This window comes from Mobula birostris, chromosome 6 (genome assembly GCF_030028105.1).
Source record: "Mobula birostris isolate sMobBir1 chromosome 6, sMobBir1.hap1, whole genome shotgun sequence".
NCBI classification, from domain to species: domain Eukaryota; kingdom Metazoa; phylum Chordata; class Chondrichthyes; order Myliobatiformes; family Myliobatidae; genus Mobula; species Mobula birostris.
The window spans coordinates 158,133,543-158,153,323 of NC_092375.1; the positions used below are offsets into that span (position 1 = coordinate 158,133,543).

The 19,781-nt window shown below is 42.7% G+C and overlaps 1 protein-coding gene across 9 annotated transcripts in view; it reads right to left on the reverse strand.

The window, feature by feature from the left end:
* gulp1a (GULP PTB domain containing engulfment adaptor 1a) overlaps positions 1 to 19,781 on the reverse strand; it is a 411,215-nt gene that overhangs the window by 364,848 nt on the left and 26,586 nt on the right. The window contains exon 1 of one of the 9 annotated variants that reach the window (XM_072261706.1): positions 19,171 to 19,263. The exons of 7 other annotated variants lie outside the window; for them this stretch is intronic. The gene's annotated coding sequence lies outside the window, so the exon portion shown is untranslated. Of the gene's footprint in view, positions 1 to 19,170; positions 19,264 to 19,781 lie in introns of those variants that run through there. One more of the 9 variants, XM_072261711.1, reaches the window with a different exon arrangement.

Below are 19,781 nucleotides of genomic sequence, written 5' to 3' on the forward strand. Positions count from 1 at the left end.
TGCAATCAGAGAAATTTTGTGCTCCTAGCTCGCTCCACAATGTTGGAGCCATGTATGTGCAATAAGAAGTGGTCAGCCAGAACCTTCCTAAAGTCCACAATCAACTCTTTGGTCTTGTCCACATTGAGACTCAAGTTGTTGTGCTCGCACCATTCTACCAGCCGCACCACCTCCGCTCTGTACACAGTCTCATTGTGCTGAGGCCAACCACTACTGTGTCATCAGCAAAACCTGATGATTATTCTAGCAATGCAGTTTTACATCAGCAGCACGAACAACAGCAAGGAGCACTGGTGCTCAGTGTGATGGAACTAGAGAAGTTTCTGCCAAAATCAAGTCAAGTTCTTTGTCATTTAAGTATATAAATGCACACCGTCAAATGAGACAATGTTTCTCCAGACCAGGGTGTAAAGAACACACAACAGCTTTGGAAAGTAAGAATAAAATTTACAAATGAATTACAATAAAATGCACAAATTAAATATTGTCAGATATTGAACAAATTAACCAGTGACACTTTGAATGTGATGTGCCCAGGAATTCAGAAGCCTAATGGCCTGAAAGAAGAAACTGTTTCCCATCTTTACTGCACTTGTCTTAATGCATCGGAGTCTCCTGCCTGATGGTAGAAAGTCAAAGAGGATGCTGGATGGATGGGTCAGATCCTTGATAATACTAGGGCGCTGCATGCGCGGTGCTCCTGATAAATATCCCCGATGGATGGTAGGGAGACACCCTATGATCATCTCAGCCACTCTTCTCACAGTCCTTTGTAGAGACTTCTGGTCCAATGCTCTGCTGCTCCCATACCAGCTGGAGATGCAACTCATCAGGATGCTCACCGTGGTGCTTCATTCAGTCAGGTTTGGGGGTGGGGGGTCACACAGGAAAGCTTCGATTGCCTTAATCTTTTAGGGAATTGATGTGCCTTCTTATTCAGGGAGTTGATATTGAGGAACCAGGTGAGGTCATCGGTGATATCAACTCCCAGGAACTTGGTATACTTTACACTTTCTACCTAGAAGCCATGTATGCGCTGAGTGGGGATGGTTCATCAGTACCTTTCCAAAGTCCACAATCATTTCTTTGGTCTTCTCCATGCTCAGACTTAAGCTGCTGTTAGGTTACCTGGACTGACTGCGACCTTTCTGTCAAGAAGTCCAAGATCCAGTTACAGAGGAGTGTTCAGACCCATCGAGGGAAGTTTACCCATCAGCTTCTGAGGGCTGATTCTATTAAATGGGGAACTAAAGTAAATAAATAACATGCTGGCATACAAGGCACCATTTTACAGGCGGGACAGGACAGAGTGGAGTGTAAAGGGTATGGCATCATCAGTGGACTGATTTAAGCAATAAGCAACTGAAAGGGGTCTACTGCAGTGTAAAATGGGATTTATTGTCTTTTTGCAGACGTCCTGCATCCTCAACACTACTTCCCCTCCAGCAATCTTTGTATCATCTTCAAACTTGGCCACAAAGCCATCAATTCTGTCATCCAAGTCATTAACATATAATGTGGAAAGAAGAGATCCTAAAACTGACCCCTGTGGAACACCACAAATCACCAAAAGCAAATGAGAAAAGGCTCCCCTTGTTCCCACTCTTTGCCTCCTGCCACTCAGCCAATCTTCTATCCTTGCTAGTATCTTTCCTGTAATACCATGGGCTTTTACCTTGTTAAGCAACCTCAGTATCCGACGTAGGGGTGCGGGGCAACTTTGTATGCACTAGGGATGTTAGTACACCTAACCTGATTTCACCTCAGGTAGCAAAGTCAACATGCTGATAGAATGAAGGCAGAAGTGTTTTTAAGTGAGCATGGTTGAAGTCACCAGCAGCAATAAAGAAACCGGTTGGGGTGTATGCTTGGAGATTACTGATGGCATTGTAGAGCTTAAGCAGCAATTCTTCAGCTTTAGCACAGGGGGATGGGGGAGGGGTGGGATCTGATATAGACAGCCACAATCGCAATACCAGAAAACTGCCTTGGTAAATTACAATGGTCTGCACTTCACCATTCAGAACTCTATATAGAGCCAAACAGTGGGTCATGACTACCAAAGTGTTCACACATCCATTGTATATGCAACTAATAATTTTATCTCGGACACTTCTCTCCCCTTTCTCGATCTCTCGGTCTCCATTTCTGGACAGAGACTGTCCACTGGCATCTTCTACAAGCCCACTGACTCTCGTAACTACCTCGACTCTACCTCTTCCCACCCCGCCACATGCAAAAATGCCATTCCCTATTCCCAGTTCCTCCGTCTCCGCCGCTTCTGCTCCCAGGATGAGACTTTCCGTTCCAGGACATCTCAAATGTCCTCTTTCTTTAAGGATCATGGTTTCCCTTCTGCCATCATCAATGATGCCCTCACCCGCATTTCCTCCATTTCCCGCACTTCGGCCCTCACCTCATCGTCCCGCCACCACAACAGGGACAGAGTTCCCCTTGTCCTCACCTACCACCCCACCAGCCTCCGGATCCAGCACATTATCCTCCGCAACCTCCGCCACCTTCAACAGGACCCCACCACTAAGCACATCTTTCCTTCTCCACCCCTCTCCACTTTCCACAGGGATCGGTCCCCCTGCAACTCCCTGATCCACACGTCCCTCCCCAGGATCTCCCACCCGGCACTTATCCCTGTAAGCATAAGTGCTACACCTGTCCCTACACCTCCTCTCTTGCCACCATTCAGGGCCCCAAACAGTCTTTCCAGGTGAGGCAACACTTCACTTGAGTCTGTTGGGGTCATCTATTGCATCCGGTGCTCCTGGTGCAGCCTCCTCTACATCGGTGAAACCCGACATAGATTGGGGGACCGCTTTGTCAAGCACCTCCGCTCCGTCCACCACAACAGACAGGATCTCCCGGTAGCCACCCACTTCAACTCTGCTTCACATTCCCATTCGGATCTGTCCATACATGGCCTCCTCTACTGCCATGATGAGGCTAAACTCAGGTTGGAGGAGCAACACCTCATATACTGTCTGGGTAGTCTCCAGCCCCTTGGCATGAACATTGAATTCTCCAACCTCCGGTAATTCCCTCTCCCTCCCTTCCCCATCCCAGTTTCACTCTGCCCCCTCCCCCAGCTGCCTATCACCTCCCTTATGGTTCCGCCTCCTTCTACTATCCATTGTGTTTTCCCCTATTCCTTCTTCACCTTTCTGCCTATCCCCTCCCTGCTTCCCCTCCCCTACCCCTTTATCTTTCCCCTTAATGGTTTTTCACCTGAAACCTACCAGCCGTCTCCTTTCCACCCTCCCCCCACCCTCCTTATAGGGCCTCTGCCCCTTCCCTCTTCAGTCCTGACGAAGGGTTCTGGCTCGAAATGTTGACTGATCGTTTCCACGGACGCTGCCCGACCTGCTGAGTTCCTCCAGTATGTTATAAGTGTTGCTTTGACCCCAGCACCTGCAGAGATTTTGTGTTAATAATTTTAAAAAACTGCCTAGTAGATCTCTTTGAAACTTCACCACCCTCAGTTTAAACATATCCTATGTAATATTTGACATTATAAAAGCACTGCCTACCCTATCTATACCTCTCATAATTCTATATATTTCTATCAGTTCATTCCTGAGCCTCCCATACTCCAGGAAAAGCAATCCAAGTTTTCCCAACTTTTCCCTTACAGCTAACTCTACTGCTTTTTGGGGGCAATATTGTATGTTTTTTTTCTTGATCTGATGCATGTGATGCAGTTTTTCTGTTGGATGCTTTTCAGCTTGAAAAGAGGTTACTGGTGAAACAAAATATTAATTCCTTAAATATTTACATTTAAATGTTTAAATTCTTTAAATGTTTACTTGTTTACTGCCACATCTGTTAAAGCAATTTCCTCAATCGCAGCCAGCTCAGACCTCATACCTTCAGATTATTGTATTCAGATGAAAGAGCACATTTTTCAATAAAGTCAAAACTCCCTTCATTTTTTTTTAACATAACATGCAATTACACAGACCCTTTAAATTCACTGAACCTTCCTTATTACATAATGAGGTCTAAAACAGCTTTAACCCCTCACTGGTTTCTCAATATTTAACTAGAAAGTCTTTCCTTGCATGCTCCATGATTTAGTTCTCTACATTCGATTGGTTTCTACATTCAACGTGCCAATTAAAAATTCCTAGTTACATCACAATCTAAATTTCTTGATTAAATGCACCACATTACCACTATTACTCGTGAACCAATGCACAATTCCAACCATCTTCCATCTACTGTGTGCTGCAATGCTTGTTACATGCACGGTCTTGAACCCTCTCTCTGCAATAAAATCAACTCACTAACTATAAGCTGTGCTAGTCTGCAATTCTATTTTATCCTTTGCTGCAAAGTATTCCTTTCAGGAGTTAAACATTATAAACTTTAAAGGTTTTCTCTAATTCTAATATCCCCTTATATCTTACTCATTCTTTACTTTGACCTCGCTCTCCAAGTCCCTTAACCCATCACCATATTTTTGCTAATCCTTCCTACCTGCCTGCCACAGATCCACAACAATCTAGATTCACTGAGGTTTCAGCTTCATTCTCCTACATCTGCCTCATAACGAACTTAGAGTCTGACGTGCCTTTGAGCATGCTGCCCTCTGCTCTGCCCCTGGGTCTAATTATTTGGTCAAGTGTCTTTATCCCAGACCATGGACCCCATCTCCAGAATTCCAGATCAACTGAAATTCTTCTCCTTTTTATTTAAAAACCATTTTGATGAAGGATCATCAACTTGAAACCTTTCTTTGCAAGGCTGCCGTGTGACCTGCTTTTTTCCATCATTATTTATACAGTATGAGGAAACTTGCTGATACAAAGCTTGCTGCCAAACTGCAATCTTTGCTGGAGGCTTTATACTTCTAAATCTCCAATCAAAGCCCAACAAAGATAATATTTTCGGAAGTCTTTTTTTGCTGTCAAAGTAGTTTTACATTTGTGATATTTTACCTTGTACTCCTGAAATCCCTATTCAGTGATTTCTCAAAGTCACATTTAAATGAGAGATTAAGAGATATGCAAGACAAGCCATTATTTTTTTCACATCACATCATACTCTACACTTCATTCAATATTACCCCCTGTAATAGCACCAAACAAGAATAAGGAAAATGAATAGTCAGCTCCTAACTAAACCTCTCTCCATATCATGGATGTACCATCAATAATGTTCAAGCTGCCTAAATTTCCATCAGTGCACAAACATTATAGAACTGCATTTTATGATGTTATTGTCTCCACTGTCTAGCAAATATCTCCTGAAATACCCCGCTCTGTATGTTATTTAATGGTGATTAAATGCTAAGCTCTTCAGAAGTCAGCTACACATATTGCAGTAACAAGACTTCAAAATAAGCAGTGTTATTTAGAGAAACCTGCAAGAACTTATTTCACTTTCTGAAGGCATTACCTCTTATTCATGTAAAGTATTCCACATAATCATGACGTCCATTACTTCACAAGTAGGAACTCCTCGTATGCGCCAGTTAGCAGACGATTGAAAAGATAGAGAGCAGTCATGCCAGAACTCCTCATATAAAATTTTAAAAAAGTAATTTCTTGCACTGGAAAGCAATTAAGAATGCAAACATTGGCTAATTGTTAAAACATTGTTTTTAACTTAGCCTCCTCACACCAGATCATAACTACATCATTCCAAATATACCATGACTGAGATCAGATAAATACTGTATACACAACCCAGAAATCAAATGTCCTAACTTTCAAAAGTCATAAAATTACACTAAACTGAAACATCACAGAAAGAGGCTCCACACTGTGACTGCACCTGCTCTTTAGGGAGTTATCCAATGAGCATCACTATCCTACTATTTCCCAATTACCCTGCAATACTTTTTCTTCCAACTATTTAATCAATTCCCTTCTGAATTTTGCAATTGAATCTGCTACCAGCATCCTTTCAGGCAGAACTTTCCAGTGTTCAAAAGCTCCCTGTATAACGCAGTCTGCTCATGCTGTCTCTGGTTCTGTTGCAAATCAACTTAAATCTGTATTCTTCCATTCCCAGCTCTTCTCCGGCAGGAAACAGCTTCTCCTTATTCATTCTACCGGAGTGCTTCTGAACAGCAGTACCAATCATTTCTACTCCCAGGAGGGCAACCCCGTACTCTCCTGTACATTCATGATTGAAGTGACTCATTCTTGGTTCTGTTCTTAAATCCCTCAGATATCTTCATTGCCTTTATCTTCTTCCTGAAATGCAGAGCCCAGTGACTTGACTGATCCTGCATCATTTAATATTGGACCTTAATTTCCTTTAATGGTCTTTCATCTTTTTCTGTAACAGAATAAACTATTACATAACATTCTGGATTAACATTCACCACTTATCTCAGAAAGGACGTACTAACATTGTAGAGGGTCCAGTGGAGTTTCACAAGAATGATCTGAGGAATGAAAAGGGTTAACATCGGGGCCTGTACTCACTACTGTTTGAAAGAAGAGAGATCCCATTGAAACCTACTAAATATTGCAAGGACTAGAGAGTGAATGTGGAGAAGACGTTTCAACTGTTGGGAGAGTCTAGGATCAGAAGGCATAGACTCGGAATAGAAGGAAATTCCTTTATAACAGAGTGAAGATGAAATTGTTTAGCCAGATTCAAGTCGTTTGGGTATATTTAAAGCTGAGGTTGATAGGCTCTTGATAATAGCAAGTGCAAAGGTAACGAGGAGAATGTAGAAGATTAGGGTTGAGAGGAAAAATAAATCAGTCATGATTGAATAGTGTAGCAACTCAATGGGTCAAATGGCCTAACTCTGCTCCTTTGTAACATACCTACCCATTTCATAAATTTGTCTACAACCTCCCACAGTCCTTTATAAACAGCCTTATTCTTTGCTACTTTGAGTTCAATGTTGTCTTTAAACTTTGAAAAAATGCCTTGTGCATGAGTCTGGATGATGTCCCTATCGGCACGGACTAGGAGGGCCGAGATGGCCTGTTTCCCTGTTGTAATTGTTATAGGGTTATATGGTTAAATCAGGTTTGATGAAGGGTCTCACCCAAAATCCACCGTTTATTCAAATGCATAGATACTGCTTGACCTGCTGAGTTCTCCCAGCATTTTGTGTGTTACTCTGCTTTCTCTGCTCATAAATCTGCTTCATTACCCTCACCTTCACAAATGAAAACCCAAACTTGATCCATCTCTCCCTATAAATTTGCACTCAATACAGTTTCTTCACAGAATTTTTTTGAAAATCTTCCTTGTGAAATCTTCTACTACATTAAATAAGTGTTGGTTTTAAACTGCATGAGCAAACTGAGCACTGGCAACACCCCCCCCCACAACAAAGTACAATCAAAATAGGAATCCTTCAGACTTCCAAGATTCTTTGTACACTGCTTTGATGATCAGAAAATGATCCTGCATTTACTTCTCTGCTTGTTATATCAGGTTATCAGCCTTTCCTCCATTCAATCTCTTGCTTTCATCTATTTGCCGCTCATCACCACATTGCCCCTTGCCCAGTACTTCATTGCACCATAAAGCAAGTTGAACCAGTTCTTAATATTTACGAAACTCTATCAACCTGAAGCATCAATTCATAGTCAGAGTCATATAACACAGAAACAGGCCCCACTATGTCCATGCTTACTCTCAAAAACCATGATAATCCCATTTCCTAGCACCTGGTCCATAATATTCTAAGCCCTGGAAATTCACACATTTGGCCGCACTACTTAAAAGTTTAAACTTTAGTGCTTATTTGCCTCTGGCTCATCCTTTTCTCTACAGAAATTGCTTGACTTACAGATCAATTCCAGTATTTCAGAATCCAGCATCTGTAGACCTAAATAGCAGCTTCTTATATAAAAAATTACATCATCAATTAATATACACACACACAAATACATATATATAATATAGTAATTTCAAGACCAAGAGAACCTTACTGAGTAACATAACTAAAACTTGTTATCCATCATATAGCACTAGAGAAATCCCACGGTCTGCAAATTCTGTATTGACGACAAATGTTTATCCCAGATGTAGCTCCTCAGTTTGTATCAATAGTGAGAGATGATGGTTTCACTTTCAACATATCACCAACCATCATCCTCCAGTGTGTTACAATTTCAAATACAGAATATAGACTGACCAGCTAAAGAAAATCCTTCCTAAGGATATGGAGACACAAAAGAGAATACAAATGCTGGAATGATGCACTGTTCCACTAACCTGTATTTAGTCTCCATTTTACAGTAATGGTGGCCGTGGACAGACATGTCAATGTGGGAGTGGGAAGTGGCTGGTCACTGTGAGATCCTAGCTGGTATGGCAGATAGAGTGAAGGTACTTGATGAAGCAATCCTCCAACCTGCATTGGGTCTCCCTGATACAGAGGATACTGTATTGAAATCACCCAATATAATATATTACACGGACAGATTCACAGGTGAAGTGCAGCCTCACTTGGATGGAGCGTGTTTCGCCCTGAATGGTGGCAAAGGAGTGGGTGTAGGGCAGGTACAGGGATGAATGATTGGAGGGGGGGGAATAAACGAGGGAAAGATGTCACACAGAGAGTGCCCCTCTCCAAGGAAAGTGTGAGGGGGAGGGGAAGATGAGCTTGGCAGTGGAATCCCATTAGAGATGGCAGAAGTTGTGGAGAATGGTATGTTGGATACACTGGCCAATTGGATAGCAGGTAAGGACAAGGGATACCCCATACCTCATGCCAGAGAGAGTGGCAAATCAGGTGAGAGCAGCATCAATAGGCAAGTGGGGGGTGAGCCCCATTTTCTGGGGGAGAAAAAAGGACATTTTGGATGTCCTGGAGTGGAAAACATCAGAAGAACCAAAGCAGCTGAGGCAGAAGAACTAAGGGTCAGGATGGGGAGAAGTATACTGAAGGTAACTGTGGGAGTCAATGGAAGAGAGTGGTAGGATCTGTTATCCAGAAAGAAACTGAGAGTCCTGGGCAAGGGAACTGAAATTGGTGGGAAGTATACAAGGTGACACAGATGGAAATGGAAGGGACTCCTTGTGTCATATCAATAGATAGCCCTCTGTTAACTTCTCACTACTCTTGTCTTCAAATATGGCTTCCAAAACAAACACTGAAACAAAACAAAATGTACATCATAACAGCATGATTAAAATTTATATTCAGAGTAGTCTGTTATATCTTAATGCATTGATTATTGTTTTATCTTCAAAGTAAGTTTATTATCAAAGAACATATATATCACCATATACAACACTGAGATTTATTTTCTTCCGGGCATTCAGGATAAATACAAAAAACACAATAGCATCAATGAAAGACCACCCCCAAAAGAATGGACAAACGACCAATGTGCAAAAGGTAACAAACTGCAACAGCAAAAGCAATAAATGAATAAATAAATAAACAATAGATATCAAAAGCATGAGATGAAGATTCCTTGAAAGTATGTCCATAGGTCGTGGGAACAATTCAGTCAGATGGGGCAAGTGAAGTTATCCCCTCTGATTCAAGAGCCTAATGGTTGAGGGGTAATAGCTGTTCCTGAATGTGGTGATGTGGATCCTGAGGCTCCTGTACCTTCTTGCTGATGGCAGCAGTGACACGAAAGCATGGCCCGGCTGGTGGAAATCCTTTAATGATGGATGCTGCTTTACTACAATGTGTGCAATGGAGGAGAGGGCTTTGCGTACGATGGACTGGGCCACATCCACTACCTTTTGCAGGTATTTCTATTTTTTGGGCATTGGTACTTCCATACCAGGCCACAATGCAATCAGACAATATACTCTGCACCACACATCCACAGAGGCTGTCAAAATTTTAGATATCGTGCCAAATCTTCAAAAACTCCTAAGGACATAGAGGCACTGCCATGTTTTCTCCAAAATTGCACCTACATGCTGGACCCAGAACAGGTCCTCTGAAATAATAACAGAGAAGTTTAAAGTTTGTTACCTTCTCCACCTCTGATCCTCTGATGAGGACTGGCTCATGGACCTCTGGTTTCCCTCCCCTGAAGTCAATAATCAGCTCCTTGGTCAAAATGATATTGAGTAAGTGGTTGTTGTTATGGCACCACTCAGCCAGATTTTCAATCTCCCTCCTATACATTGATTCATCACCACCTGTGATTTGGCTTATGACAGTGGTGTTGTCAGCAAACCTGAATATGGCATTGGAGCTGTGCTTAGCCACCAAGTCTTGTGTGTAAAGTGAGTAGAGCTGAGAGCTAAGCACACAGCCTTGTGGTGCATCTGTGCTGATGAAAATCAAGGAAGAGATGTTGTTGTCAACGCAAATGGACTCGGGTCTGCAAGTGAGGAACTTAAAGATCCAATTGCATAAGGAGATATGGAGGCCATGGTCTTGGAGCTTTTGATTAGTTTTAAGGGGATGATGGTATTGAATGCTGACTTGTAGCCAATAAAGAGCATCCTGATGCATGTATCTTTGCATCCAGATGTTCCAAGGGTTGAGTAAAGAGGCAATAAGATGGCATGGACATGTTGTTACAGGAGGCAAATTGGAGCAGATCCCAGTCACTTCTCAGGGAGGAATTGATATGTTTCATCACCAACCTCTCAAAACACTTCATCAATGTGGATGTAAGTGTTATTGGATGATAGTCATTGAGGCATGTTACTGTATTCTTCTTAGGCACTGGTATAACTGAAGCCTGCTTAAAGCAGCTGGGTACCTGAGACTGCCAAACTGAGAGGTTAAAGATCTCAGTGAACACTCATGGCTTAAACCTGCCTCATTGGCTTGAGATTTGACCAAATTAATTTATCTTAACATTTAGAAAGACACATTCAAATCACATCTATGCATCATCAACTGAATTGCCCTTCAAATAATTAGAACATTAATAAGATGTTTCATTAGATTACTTTTGCTAATAAATTTTCAAAAGCCTCAACATTTTATGTCAGACAATTTAAAAGTAAGTTGTGCTTTCCTATAAGAAATGCCTTAGGAGATGAATAATACTGACAAGAGACACGACCTGTGATTATCCATAGATTATCCATGAGATCTTTATGTTTAAGTTTTCTGCTGCTGTCAATTTAATTTAAACGCATGATTTCTCAAGACGCAGAAAGTATTTTCTACAAGAATGCCAACACTGCATGAATGAAATGTTTGGTGATAATTTATTAAAATCATAGAAAAATCATTAATACAGGATTAACTAAATTACGAAATAAAACAATGGTTTCTGTGCTCCTGGGGAACCGAGATACACACATCAATTAGACATTTCTTAGAAACTGACAATATAGAAAGCTGTTCACTCACTGTCCGTATTGTTTCTGAAGTGCAGCAGTGCTTAGCTCTATATCCTGTTAGCAAACCTCCAAGTTCCTCAATTTCAAGTGCTTGTCCAACTCTTCTTGAAACTCTTCTATAACAAATTTTCACAACTTCCTCAGAAATTAACAGTCCAGACTAATAATTCACTGAAAAGTAACTTCTCATCTTCCTGAGAGGTGGATAGGTGGATAGGGTAGTTAGGAAAGCTTATGGGGTGTTAGCTTTCATAAGTCGAGGGATAGAGTTTAAGAGTCGCGATGTAATGATGCAGCTCTATTAAACACTGGTTAGGCCACACTTGGAGTACTGTGTCCAGTTCTGGTCGCCTCACTGTAGGAAGTATGTGGAAGCATTGGAAAGGGTACAGAGGAGATTTACCAGGATGCTGCCTGCTTTAGAGAGTATGCATTATGATCAGAGATTAAGGGAGCTAGGGCTTTACTCTTTGGAGAGGAGGAGGATGAGAGGAGACATGATAGAGGTGTACAAGATAGTAAGAGGAATAGATAGAGTGGATAGCCAGCACCTCTTCCCCAGGGCACCACTGCTCAATACAAGAGGACATGGCTTTAAGGTAAGGGGTGGGAAGTTCAAGGGGGATATTAGAGGAAGGTTTTTTCACTCAGAGAGTGGTTGGTGCATGGAATGCACTGCCTGAGTCAGTGGTGGAGGCAGATACACTAGTGAAGTTTAAGAGACTACTAGAAAGGTATATGAAGGAATTTAAGGTGGGGGCTTATATGGGAGGCAGGGTTTGAGGGTCGGCACAACATTGTGGGCTGAAGGGCCTGTACTGTGCTGTACTATTCTATGTTCTATATTCTATTCTATGATGATCTGAAAGTGGTGGCAAAAGCTGTGATCTCTGATTATTGACGCAATTATTCAGAGGGAATAATTTTTCCATCAAAAAACTCATTGCAAAGTTCTTAATATTTTTGATTCCAAAGAGTACCTTTTTTCTCTGCACCTTTCATAATACATTTTCCTTCTTTAAAAGCAACTTCGTGCGTTGGGAGATTCAGGTAGACTGCCATTTCTCACCTACCAAGCGAGCAGTCACCTCTCTGCTTCCATTTCAAATGGAATCGAACCAGCGCATTCAACGCTCCAGAGGCAAGTATCATCACACATCCACACTTTTGCAATTTCCTTGAGCAACCTAGGATGCACTCCATCTTAAAATGGATGGAAGTGTCATCGTGAAAGTAGCAGTCTCTTAACTGATCAAAAGTCGAGTGCTCTTAAACCAACAAAAAAAAAAGCTAACAACTGACCAGGGATACTCAGGAATGAAATGGAAATTGTAAATGTAAAGTAGTGACTCAGTCTAATGGAGGAAGAATTTTAAAAGCATCAGAATCATCAAAAAGAATTGCCTAATGGAAACACAAAACTTTACTCTAACTCTCCAGAAATTGTAATCTTCCTTCAGAAAGAAGAAAACTGCAGATGCTGGAAATCTGAAATAGAAAGTCCAAGAAATCCTTGCAGTATCTATGGAACAGAAATTAAGTTCCACCAAACCACTCTGTCCAACCACCACACCACAAATACCACATGACTTGCCAAGTATTTTGAGCACATTTTCTATTCAAATCTTCCATAATTTGAGCTCCTACAATTATCACTTTTTTCTTCTATAAATATATTGCTCTGGTTTCCCTTCAACCACATTCAGAATCAGAATCAGGTTTATTATCACCGACATGTATCGCAAAATTTGTTAACTTAGCAGCGGCAGTTCAATGCAATACATAATCTGGAAGATAGATAAATAAACTACAGTATATGCATACTGAATAGATTCAAAATCATGCAAAAACAGAAATAATATATTAAAAAAGTGAGGCAATGTTCACGGGTTCAATGTCCATTTAGGAATCGGATGGCAGAAAGGAAGAAGCTGTTCCTGAATCGCTGAGTGTGTGCCTTCAGGCTTCTGTGCCTCCTACCTGATGGTAACAATAAGAAAAGGGCATGTCCTGTGTGCTGGGGGTCCTTAATAATGGACGCTGCCTTTCTGCTCCTTGACGATGTCCTGGGTATTTTGTAGGCGAGTACCCAAGATGGAGCTGACTAAATTTACGACCCTCTGCAGCTTCTCTCGGTCCTGTGCAGTAGCCTCACCTCATAGCAGACAGTGATGTAGCCTGTCAGAATGCTCTCGATAGTACATCTATAGAAGCTTTTGAGTGCTTTTGTTGACATACCAAATCTCTCCAAACTCCTAATGAAGTATAGTCGCTGTCTTGCCTTCTTTATAGCTGCATCGATATGTGGTGACCAGGTTAGGTCCTCAGAGATCTTGAAACCCAGGAACTTGAAACTGCTCACTCTCTCCACTTCTGATTGAAGATGCTTCTTCATCTCAGATTCTCTACTAAGACCCACAACTGTACTCCACATGATTCACAGATTCCTGATCCCTTCCAAAGTTTACAAGTTGAGGAAAATTATTCTCCAAATAATATTGTGATTTCTTATAGGGAAGGGGTACTTCTACTCCCCATCAACTGTGTGGCTTGACACAATTCACACACCATCAATAGATTTGTCGATGACACCAGTGCTGTTGACAGAACCTCAGATGCCAATGAGACACAGAGGGATGAGATAGTTCAACTGCTTGAGCGATGTTGCAAAAATAACCCCTCACTCAACATTAGCAAGACAAAGGAACTGATTGCGGATTTCAGAAAGGGGAAGCTGGGAATGCAATCAGCCCACTGCTGTTCACTCTACTAAAGCAAGACTGTACAGCTGGATCCAGTTCAAACCAAATCATCAAATTCACTGATGACATGACAGCAGTTAGCCACATCAACAACAGTGATGAAACGGCGTACAGAGCGGAGTTAAGCCGGCTGATAGAATGGTGCATGTACAATAACTTGAGGTTCAATCTGGACAAGACCAAAGAGATAACTGTGGGCTTCAGGAAGGTGCAAGCTGACTAGTCCTCACTGCACATACACAGCTCCTCCACGGAGAGAGTTAGGAGCATCAGGAAGCTGGGAGGGCACATACTGTAATGGACGATCTCACCTGATCCCTCAACATCACCTCTTTGGTCAAGAAAGCACAGCAGCATCTCCACTTCCTGAGGAGAATGAGGCAAATGAGGCTTCTCCCCTCCCCCCCAATCAAACTAATTTTTACAGGAGCACCATCGAGAGTGCCCTGACCAGCTGCATCACTGTCTGGTATGGGAATTGCAAGGCATCTGACCACAAGTCCCTACAAAATTGAGAGGTCTGCTAAGAGGATCATTGGGGTCTCTCTTTCGCCCATCAGGGATATGCAGGAGCACTGATACATTGGGCCCTTAGCGTTGTCAATGATCTCTGCCATGCATCCAGCAATCTCTTTAACCCCCTATCAGGCAAGTAGAAGAACTGGCAGAATGGAAAACAGCAAACACGAGGAAATCTGCAGATGCTGGAAATTCAAGCAACACACATTAAAAATGCTGGTGAACGCAGCAGGCCAGGCAGCATCTATAGGAAGAGGTACAAGTTGATGTTTCGGGCCGAGACCCTTCGTCAGGACTAACTGAAAGAAGAGACAGTAAGAGATTTGAAAGTGGGAGGGGGAGGGGGAGATCCGAAATGACAGGAGAAGACAGGAGGGGGAGGGATGGAGCCAAGAGCTGGACAGGTGATTGGCAAAAGGGATACGAGGCTGGAGAAGGGAGAGGATCTTGGGACAGAAGGCCTAGGGAGAAAGAAAGGGAAGGGGAGCCCAGAGGATGGGCAAGGAGTTATTGTGTGAGGGACAGAGGAAATAGCTTCTTCACACCGGCCACAAGACTACTGAACTCCCTGCTACTACCCAGGTCTCATCATGTATGAACTACCAGAAGTGTAATACTGATTACTTTTTAAACTTGTATTGTAAATACACCTGATTATTTGTTACTTTATGTGTGGTAATATTACTTCGTGTGTTATGTGCCTGAGTTATATGAACTGTGTTGTGCACCTTGGTTTGGAGGAACATTGTTTTGTTTGACAGCATACATGAGCACGGTTGATTGACAGTCAGTTGTACTTGAACTTGAGAAAACACCCGAGTCCTCACTGAAGGGTCAGTGGTGCAGTGGGTGAGCAGCTTCAAGTTCCTGTGGGCCCACATCTTGGAGAACCTGTCCTGAGCCAACACATTGATGCAATCCCTTAGAAGTTTGCAAAGACCCAGCATGACATCTAAAACTTTGACAAACTTCGATAGGAATGTAGTAGATTGTTTAATGACCAGTTGCATCATAGTCTGGTATGAAAACACCAAAGCCCTTGAATGGAAACTCCTACAAAAAAAAAAGTGGATATGGCCCAGAACATCATGGGTAAAGCCCTTCCTATCACTGAGCACATCTACATGAAGCGCTGTCATGGGAAGGCAGCATCCATCATCCCCCACCACCCAAGGCCATGCTCTCTTCTCACTGCCTGCCATCAGGGAGGAGGAACAACAGCCTCAGGACCCAGGCAGCCAGGTTCAGGAACAGTTATTACCCCCTCAACCAGCAGGCTTTTGAACCAGGGGTGACAACTTCACTCACCCCATCACTGAACTGGTCCCTCAACCTATTTTCAAGGATCCTTCAACTCATGGTCTCTTTTCACTGCTTTATTCCCCCCTCTCCTTAGTTATTTGTGTCACTAAAGACTCTTTCAAATTTCCTTTAACCGTATAACCATATAACAATTACAGCACGGAAACAGGTCATCTCAGCCCTTCTAGTCCGTGCCGAACTCTTACTCTCACCTAGTCCCACCGACTTGCACTCAGCCCATAACCCTCCATTCCTTTCCTGTCCATATAGCTGTCCAATTTAACTTGAAACGACAACATCAAACCTGCCTCAACCACTTCTGCTGGAAGCTCGTTCCACACAGCTACCACTCTCTGAGTAAAGAAGTTCCCCCTCATGGTACCCCTAAACTTTTGCCCTTTAACTCTCAACTCACGTCCTCTTGTTTGAATCTCCCCCACTCTCAATGGAAAAAGCCTATCCACATCAACTCTATCCATTCCCCTCATAATTTTAAATACCTCTATCAAGTCCCCGCCTCAACCTTCTATATTTTTCAAGATTCAAAAAACTTTATTGTCATTCTAACCGTACATCAGCTCTGCAGGGCAGAATGAGGCAGCGTTCCTCAGGGGCAGTGCAATCATAACATAACAAACGCAACACTAAATAATAAACATAACAATAAATAGTAAAACACAACAGCCACATGTCAGTTAAATCAGTTATAAGTGTCCAGTGCAAGTTAAAAGTGTCCAAAGCAGAGTCAGATGTAGCAGCTATTTAGCAGTCTGACTGCCTGTGGGAGGAAGCTGTTTAGTAGCCTTGTGGTTTTAGTTTTGATGCTCCTGTAACGTTTGCCTGATGGCAGAAGAACAAACAGTTCATGGAGAGGGTGTGAGGGGTCTTTAATGATGTATCGTGTCTTCTGGAGGCATCGAATCTGAAAGAGGTCTTGGGCAGAAGGTAGGGAGACCCCAATAACCTTCTCTGCTCCCCTAACCACCCTCTGCAAGGCTTTTTTGTCAACAGCACTGCAGCTGGAGTACCAGGTTCTGATGCAAAAGGTCAGCACACTCTCAACCACGCCTCTGTAGAATGTAGTTAAGATGTTAGTGGGGAGTGATGCTTGTTTAAGCTTCCTCAGAAAGTGCAATCTCTGCTGAGCCCGTTTCACAATCCCAGTGGTGTTCCTGGACCAGGTGAGATTGTCCGAGATCTGCACCCCAAGGAACTTGATGTTTTCCACTCTCTCCACTGTGGAGCCACTGATGCTGAGGGGTGTGTGCTCAGGCTGAGACTGTCTGGAATCGACGATCATCTCCTTGGTTTTGGTGACATTAAGCATCAAGTTGTTATCCCTGCACCAGCCCTCTAGGTGTTTGACCTCCTCCCCGTACATAGTTTCATTATTTCTGCTGATGAGCCCCACCACTGTGGTATTGTCTGCAAATTTAATGATCAGGTTCTCCTTGAATCTGGCTGCACAGTCATGCGTTAGCAGCGTAAACAGCAATGGGCTAAGCACACAGCCTTGTGGGGATCCAGTGCTCAGCGTGATGGAGTCAGAGATGTTCCTGCCAACACAGACTGACTGTGGTCTCTCTGTCAAGAAATCCAGAATCCAGCGACACATGGCAGTGCTAAGGCCAAGCAGCGAGTTTCTCCACTAGTCTCTGCGGGATGATGGTATTGAACACTGAACTGAAATCAATGTACAGGATTCTGGCATAAGTGTCTTTGTTGTCCAAGTGAGAGAGAACTGTGTGCAGTGTGGTGGATATTGTATCCTCCGTAGAGCGATTTGGACGATAAGCAAAGTGCAGAGGATCCAGTGATGAGGGGAGGCTGGCTGTGATATGAGGCTTGACAAGCCATTCAAAACAATTCATCACCAAAGAATAAAGACTTAACTTGTTCAACCTTTCTTACGAGATGAAACCCAGATAACATTCTAGTAAATCTTCTCCGTACTCTATTTTGTTGACATCTTTCCTATAATTTGGTGACCAAAACTATTCACAATACTCCAAATTTGGCTTCACCAAATGTCTTGTACAATTTCAACATTACATCCCAACTCCTATACTCAATGCTCTGATTTATAAAGGCCGGCATACCAAAAGCTTTCTTCACTATCCTATCCACATGAGATTCCTGTATTCTTGTACGGTGGAGTGGATTCTGACTGGCTGCAGTACAAATACGAAGGGTGATTAATAAGTTTGGGGCCTGAGGTAGGAGTCAATTTTAGAAAACCTAGCACATTTATTTTTCAACATAGTCCCCTCCTACATGTACACACTTAGTCCAACGGTCATGAAGCATACAGATCCCTTCTTTGTAGAAGTGGTCCATAGCAGGGGTGATTGATAAGTTCGTGGCCTAAGGTAAACGGAGATGAGTTATTAACTTCAAACTTTCTGACGAGATGAGAGCATCTTTCTGGCTTCAAGATGAGAACGTCTTGGACCTCCAGGTGGTCCACAGCAGGGGTGATTAATAAGTTTGTGGTCTAAGGTAGAAGGAGATGAGTTATACAGCTCTCGTTACATGCACGTGCAGCTCAACTCTGAGTGAAAATGCAGAAAGTTTGAAGTTAGTAGTTCATTTCCTTTCACGAACTTATCAATCACTCCTGCTGTGGACGACTTCTGGAGGTCCACGACACCAACTTCTACAAAGAAGGGATCCGTATGCTCCACAACCGCTGGATTAAGTGTGTAAATGTAGGAAAAATAAATGTGCTAAGTTTTCTAAAATTGACTCCTTCTACCTTAGACCACAAACTTATCAATCACCCCTCGTATACAGCCTCTAATGCAAAGGATCACAAGAGGCAACACACTTCTTGCCATCAAGGACAATCTTTAAGAAGAAGTGCCTCAAGAAGGTGTATGGAGGGGGGGGGGGGAGAGAGAGAGAGAGGATCCATCATTAAAGTCCCTTGCCACCTGGAGCACGTCCTCTGCAGGTTACTACCATCAGTAAGATACAGGAATCTGAAGACACAATCAAAAGATTTAACAGTCCATATGCACCACCTTATTTATTGTCCACACTATTTATTTTTCTAACTTATAATTTTTTGCCTTTCACTGTACTGCTGCTGCAAAACAATTCACAACACGTCAATGAAAATAAACAGTGCTAACAAAGTGACTCTGAATCAAATACTGAGCCTTTTAATAAGTGTTAAGGGAATTGTTACTCAGTACATGCAACTCTACAAGATCGGATGTAACACTCATTTTAAAGAAGCTCTATAATTCATGATACAATGAAACAAATAGGCAGAATTCCAAGAGATGTTAACACCCAGGAACTGAAAACTGCTCACCCCTTCCATTGTTGATCTGTTGATGAAGATTAGTGCGTGTTCCCTCGACTGCTCCTTCCTGAAGGCCACAGTCAATTCCTGTGTTCCTCACAGTGAGGCAAGCTTGTTGCTGCGACACACCCGCCCAACGTGCGGATCTTGTACGTCTCTTCAGCACCACCTGAAATTCTGCCAAAAATAGTGGTGTCGTCGGCAAATTTATAAATAGCATTTGAACTGTGCCTAGTCACACAATAGTGGGTGTACAAAGAGTAGAGCAGTGGGCTAAGCGTGCATCTTGAGATCCGCCCATGTTGATTGTCAGCAAAGCGGAGATGTTATTTCCCATCCATATAGATGTGGTCTCCCAGCGAGCAAGTCAAGAATCCAGTTTTGGGAGGTACAGAGGCCCAGATTTTTGAGCTTGTTGATTAGAACTGTGTGTATAATGGTGCTGAATGCTGAACTATAGTCAATAAACAGCAGCTGACCTGGGTTCTCACTACTGTCCAGGTGATCCAAGACCAAGTGATCAGCTGGTGAGATTGCATACACTGTAGACCTTTATGACAATAGGCAAACAGCAACGAGTCCAAGTGCTTGTTTAGGTAGGAGTTGATTCTCAAAACACT